This window comes from Macrobrachium nipponense, chromosome 9 (genome assembly GCF_015104395.2).
Source record: "Macrobrachium nipponense isolate FS-2020 chromosome 9, ASM1510439v2, whole genome shotgun sequence".
Classification (NCBI taxonomy): domain Eukaryota; kingdom Metazoa; phylum Arthropoda; class Malacostraca; order Decapoda; family Palaemonidae; genus Macrobrachium; species Macrobrachium nipponense.
In genome coordinates this window covers 43,064,012-43,070,628 of record NC_061110.1, presented here as the reverse complement: position 1 = coordinate 43,070,628, position 6,617 = coordinate 43,064,012, and the positions used below count along the sequence as shown (strand labels likewise).

General features: G+C 33.4%; 1 long non-coding RNA gene across 1 annotated transcript; it reads right to left on the bottom strand.

Annotated features, from left to right (window-relative positions):
* Window positions 1–1,687: 1,687 nt before the first annotated feature.
* LOC135218664 (uncharacterized) lies at window positions 1,688–4,403 on the bottom strand. The gene is made up of 3 exons (XR_010315374.1): window positions 4,073–4,403; window positions 3,354–3,465; window positions 1,688–2,011 (listed from the first exon to the last, which is right to left on the bottom strand). It is a non-coding gene; the product is annotated as an uncharacterized LOC135218664 (long non-coding RNA).
* Window positions 4,404–6,617: the final 2,214 nt, after the last annotated feature.

Here is a 6,617-nt window from a genome sequence, read left to right as displayed (position 1 = left end):
CATTGACAATTGATTGCGGTGTCCGTAAAAACATTTTTCCAGAGCAACATATCACATGACCAAAAATATTTTTCCAGAGCAACATATTACATGACCAATGAGGTAAAAGTAATTACAGACTTTCATATTAAAGCTTCTACCTCACATTGACACCAGCCCCCTCCCCAAGCTTTTCATGGGCTATTCCAACATATGAGTGGCGAATGGGTTTTTCACACACTGTTCCCACTCAAGAGATTGAGAATCATTTAATGGATACTAATTTAAGCAGATGCAATCCAAGTGAAGTGTTATATCAGACAAGTTTGTCAAGTAATCCCAGGTAACAGAAGACTGCTAAGTTTTAGTTATAGAACCAAGACAGCATCCATGTAAAATCATTTTAGATCCGATTTAACTTACTTTCACAACCAGCACCTTGTGTGGTTATTAATCCATTACACTAACAAGGGTTGTCACTGTTAATTTCAACGAAATCTTTTTGCTTCTTCCATCGAACTCAATTCAAGATTTCTTTTCTAGCTTTAATAAAATCTGTCCCAAATTTAGCACATTTGAAGAAGGAGGATTTCATATCTATATACAAATTATTGTATTTGCTGTCATTATCTGAACTAAAGCAGATTCAATCCATTTACATATTCAATAACCAATACTAACGCAGTAGTACAGCAGTTTTGATACGTTCATTTCGGCAAATTGAAATACACTAATTTTTTATAAGTAAAACCAGTTTTATGGTTTGATTTACACATACCACTAACCATTTTTCGTAACTTTTCAGGCCTCTCCTCTAGTAGTACCTTTCATACTACTAACATACAAATTATAGCAGAAGTCCACAAGTTTCCCTTATATTATAAGAGCACAATCATAAGAGGTCTAGGTAATACAATTTAAAAGTAAAATGCCATAACGATTTCCATAAATATTATTACCAGGTGATAATACACTTTTGGGACTGTTTTATAAGTAAAGTAACATTCAATATTTTACAACCCTGAGGATTTACAAAAAATCTCTGGTCAACATCTTAAAATTTCTCAAGTTCGAAATTTAAGAACAAGAAAAGTTTGCAAAAGAATATTGATATATAAATGTAAATTATTCACTTTTAAGTGTCAAATAACTAATATCTTTTCACCATTAATGCAGGACAATTTAACATATAAAGCTAAATTATCAGTAAAGCAAGGCTCCACCCTCACCTCGTCTAATACTTTTGTATATAGAGCGAATAACGATCTTGAATAACAGATGTGTTATTTAAGTTATCTTATACAGAGCAGGCGAACAATAAATCTTAAAAAAAGCTTGCGGCAGAAATGGTTGTGATTATAATACACAATCTTAAATCTAATATTCTCAGTAAGTAAAGTAAGCTATTATTAACTCCAATGAACAGAAGCTCTCCTAATGGGTCAAAATTCCTCTTATACAACCCATTCACGTAAGCAAGAAATTCAAATTTTCACAAATGCAAACTGTTAGCAATTTAACAAATTTATCTTTACACAAATGCAATATATCAAAATTAATCCTAAACAAATACACAAAAATTTTTCCTATTCAAACTATTAATAATAGAAAATTTCTTATAAAACCATTCACAATAGATCCCAGTTAACCCATTCAAAAAAAACAATAGATTCCCAATAACCCATTCACAAATAGATCCCGAAGTTAACCCATTCACAATAGATCCCAGTTAACCCATTCACAATAGATCCCAGTTAACCCATTCACAATAGATCCCAGTTAAACCATTCACAATAGATCCCAGTTAAACCATTCACAATAGATCCCAGTTAAACCATTCACAATAGATCCCAGTTAAACCATTCACAATAGATCCAAATTAAACCATTCACAATAGATCCAAATTAAACCATTCACCAATAGATCCAAATTAAACCATTCACAATAGATCCAAATTAAACCATTCACAATAGATCCAAATTTCTCCTATACAGGCCCACACTTAAAAGTCTCTGACCAGCAAATCTCTGACCTGCAAATAAAAGTAAAAAGTTGCGCTAGAAAACCCTGAAGACCTAACAAGGGAATCGACTTAAACCGTAAAACGTCAAGATATCAGTGATGCCTACAAAATTACAAAAGGTCAGTTTGCTCGAGTTACCAATAAAGGCACAATAAAATCCCACCTTAGTGCAGAGTGATTTATTGCCTAACATTTCTGTAATAAATTTCCGTTATGGATATAGATTTATTATACAGATGGCAAAGCTTTGTATAGGCTCTGTATTTACGTAATACCAGTGGCGGTTCGTAGTGTTATTGGCATAATAATACTGAAGTTAAAAGCTTTAGCCTGACTTTTGAAAGAAATAAAGTTAAAGGATTAAAGTATGAAAATTAAGACTTATCTTAACAGAATTACTAACTTTTAAAGTTTTATGCAATACAATAGCAATGAATTATCTACAAATTTTAATGTTATTCTGAACTTTTTTTAAGTTAGCGTCCTTTCCGTAATTTCAATTAAATTGCAAATTGAAGCTAAATTGCTGCTGAACTTACGATATTAATATATCAAGAAAAATGGATAATATAGGTAAATAAACTTATTTTGAAGATTAAGTAAAAAGTTATCAATCTGAATGCAAACCTAATAATTAAAGTCTAGAAAAAAACCGTGCTGAATATATAAGCAGTCGCGGTAATTTTTACAGAATTAAATATTAAAATAGTTTAACAAGACCAATGGTACGTAAACTCTAAAATCTGTCATGGCACGTCAAAAATCCTAAAGTCAAACTCCCACCAACACCCCCCCCCCACAAAAAAAAAAAAAAAAAAAAAAACTTAAAAGGGCACGTCAAAAATAAAATTTTAGTAAAAAAAAAAAAAAAAAAAATAAACGTCACGTCAAACTAATAAATCTTATATTCAAGGCACGTCAAAACTAATAAATCTTATATTCAAGGCACGTCAAAATGAATAAATCTTATATTCAATGCACGTCAAAATGAATAAATCTTATATTCAAGGCCCGTCAAAACTAACAAACCTTATTAAAGTCAAGGCACGCCAAAACTTCTAACATCCCACGCAAGGTACGTCAAATGATAAGGCCGATGCACTTGCCACCTTCAAGGTAAAATTTGTTGAACCTCCAACACACCTGACCATAGGATCAAGGCACGCACCTGCCCGTAGGTCTTAAGACCTATGGGACAGGGCATGCACTTAACCATGGAACAGGACATGGGAAGGGCCTCCACCCCTACAGGGGCATCGCCCCTGAGGGGTGGAGGAAAAAATAAATTTTGATAGTTGATACACAATTACACTATTAAATTTTCACTTAAACGGATTTTGTTACGTCAAACCTTGGTTGGGAAGGTCCGCTTTTGTGAAGGGTCAGAAATATCAATCTTGGCTTCAGTCTTGGCTTGGCTTCAATCTTTTTAGGTTTTCTTGCCGATATGGAATTCACCAAACCTGGAGGTAGTTTAAAATGGTTATTTCAGCAATACATTGATTGGCTTACATTATTGATAACCAGTGATATCTATCAAAGATTTAAGATAGCTAAAGTATTTACACGAAACTCACGTTAGACTAACAGTAACAGTAACATAAGACTAACAATAACATATCAATTTCAAAGTAAATAAAAGATTTGAATACTAATAATTCTAGACCATCAAAGATCCCTTTATCCTAAAAATATCGAAACCGTAGTACAGAAATATTAACTTTTTCTCCTACTGGTTTATAGCCTAGGCTGTAAAGAATGGATGAACTTTGGAGTAACATTATGATAGCTACAGCTTCACAGAATGCTGGTTGAGAAGTTAATTTAATTTCTGTTTATAAAGATTTTAAGTTTTCTGTTCTTACGAAAATTAACTGCCTAAAGTTTGATATAATCATTTAAACATTACAAAAATAACGAAGTCCAAAGTCTCAGATTCCATGTACAACTGAAAAATTAATCATCTCAAAAACCCACATTAAATAATCAAATCCCATGAATTATGACAAAAACTTAAAACTGGACTCGATCCATGAAAACAAACATTAAACAACCGTAAGGAAACTTTACCTTTGTACAGACTGAGCGAGGGCATATTTCCTTCTCACGTAGTAAGGAGTCTTCCTTATCTTCAATATAATTCAGTAGCACGAAATCTAACTTATTCTCCTGTAGCCGGAAATCGTCCTTACACTCACCCTTCTCGAGTAGCAGGATAATGTTATCTTCATTCTTCTCCAGTAGCACGAAGTAGTCTATCTTCACTCAAGTCGAATAGCAAGAAATCGTCCTTACTTTTACTTCTAGAGGAGTATGGAATCTTCCAAGCTTCGCTACTCCACCAAATCACGAGTTAACAACACAACGAACAACACGACGACTTTAGACACCGACGCGAAAGCAGATTAACTCTACTGCAGCTGGTCGAGAAATCGGTTGCTGTGACGTCACTATGAAGGACCATGAAGTAACCTGGCATTGACTTAGACTATTTACGCGACAGACGACGTCGTTGGATTTTGTTTAAGGTGCAACTTTAGTAGAGCTTCTGATACTTTAATTTTAACTATTTGACGTTGCTTTTTATGACGTTGTTTCCTCGATAAAATTGCCCTCTGTCGATCAAAACCTTTATTAATGGTTTATCGCACAAAACTTTTATTTTTCTTATTTTTTATGATAAGTAATAATCATGTCACACTGTGACATGATTAGCCCTACATTTGAAGGAATATAAATTACTGAAGGCAGTTTTATTTCAGCATTTACCAACAAATTTATAATAATCATAATAATACTTGAAGCCTGTTGTTTGGAAAAATGAAAGAATATAGAGAATAAAAAGTGACGTAAGAGGTGCCCCAGCCTTGTGTAGATTTAGCTATCTGAAAAGCATCAATAAAAGATCTCTGAAGTTTCCGTGAATGCCATGCATTTTCGGTAAGGAAATTATTTGGTCCATTATTTCAGTTTTAGCAAAGAACCTAGAAGTACTACAAATGTTCTGGGCGTAAAGCATCAATAAACATGAGACGATTTCACTGTAAACGGAAACAGAGGATGTATTTGTCTCCCTTGCAAACGATAATTGTCTGAAAATGCTAAGGTCAAAAACTAACTCAAGAGTTTTTTTCTCTGGTTTATGACAATACAATTGGTCGCTTTGTTGACGACTTACAAGCTACGTTGAAGAAACTAATGTTTGCTGTAAAACTGTTTTATATAAGAGCGTGGATCTTTGATGCTGTGTGCGGTGATGTCCGTGCAGGCTTGCGTGGAGTTACGGAAACGGAAATCCGATCAATTGCAACCAATGCTAAATCTTAGTGCTTTATTTTGTTTTATCTGTAGCTGTTTAAGTTTCAGTATCCGTGATATTTCAAAGTTGTTCCTTAATATTACTGCTCCGTTTCTTTTAACAAATGCTATCCAGACCTAACCGCCCTCCTCTATTCTTTACTTGTCGTAACTATTTGCCATTCTTGGAGTACCGTGAACAATTATCTTTTGAAGTTTTTAATGGTAACTTTCAATACCTATCCTAAGTAATTTTCGTTTTCAGGTGCTTATGATGATTTGAAGATTTGCTCATTTATCTATTGTAATTGGCCAAGAGTCACGTAGTTCTGTACTAAATATTTAATTTATTTCAACGTTAGCCTGATTCTACAAAGTATTTTCCGTAGTGCGATACTTTGGAATTTATTCTAGTTTACAACTTGCCTTACAACATTCTATGGAGTTAGTTTTCTTTTCTTTGAAATTAATTTTTTCAACGTAAATTTTGTATAGAGGCATTGTTATTTAATTAATTTATACTCAACCATTATGATATTTCGGCGCTGTTTGAATTATTTGAAACTACTTCCAGATGGTTGAATCCAGACTATAAAGCTGGACTAACTTAGGAAACTAATGGTGTTGGACATGAGGTACTTCGTCAAAACCCTCAACTTAGAACAACTGTGTCTTCACAAGTGGAAATTAGTATTCTTTACTCTTCCAGATTGGTTTTTTAAAAATGAGGAGAGGCACGCTCAGATTCGTATAAACCATCTAACCCATTTTTTTACCTCCACCCCCTGCCCTGTAGGGGCGGAGGCCCCTTCCATGCACTGTACCGTAGGTCTTGTGACCTATGGGCAGGTGTATGGGAGGTTCAAGCAACCAAACAAATAATAATTTTTCAAATCAGGTGGTAAGTGCATTAATAAAGCCATTGCATTAGTAAAGCCATTTTTAAAAGCTAACGCATCTTTAGCAAAAAATAACAGAACTGCAAAATTTTTAAACAAAAGTTTTTATTTTAGATTTTTTTAATTCTGATATTTAAACAATATCCATTTAAAAAAAAAATTAAATGTTCAGCAATATGATAGTGAAGGCTTCAGTTTACTTCAGTTTACTTAAGTATTTTCATTTTGATTAGCTACATTTTAGTCCTTAAAATCTTATAAAAGGACGTTAACTGCCAAAAAGGTTTTCAGGAAGAAAATCAAGGTAACTATGCGATATTGCGTTGCTTTAAGCATTATTAGTACAGGTGATTATCTCTACTGATTAGATTTAACTTCAGTTTGTTTTGAGACATTATTTAACGTAAGCCAAGAGCACA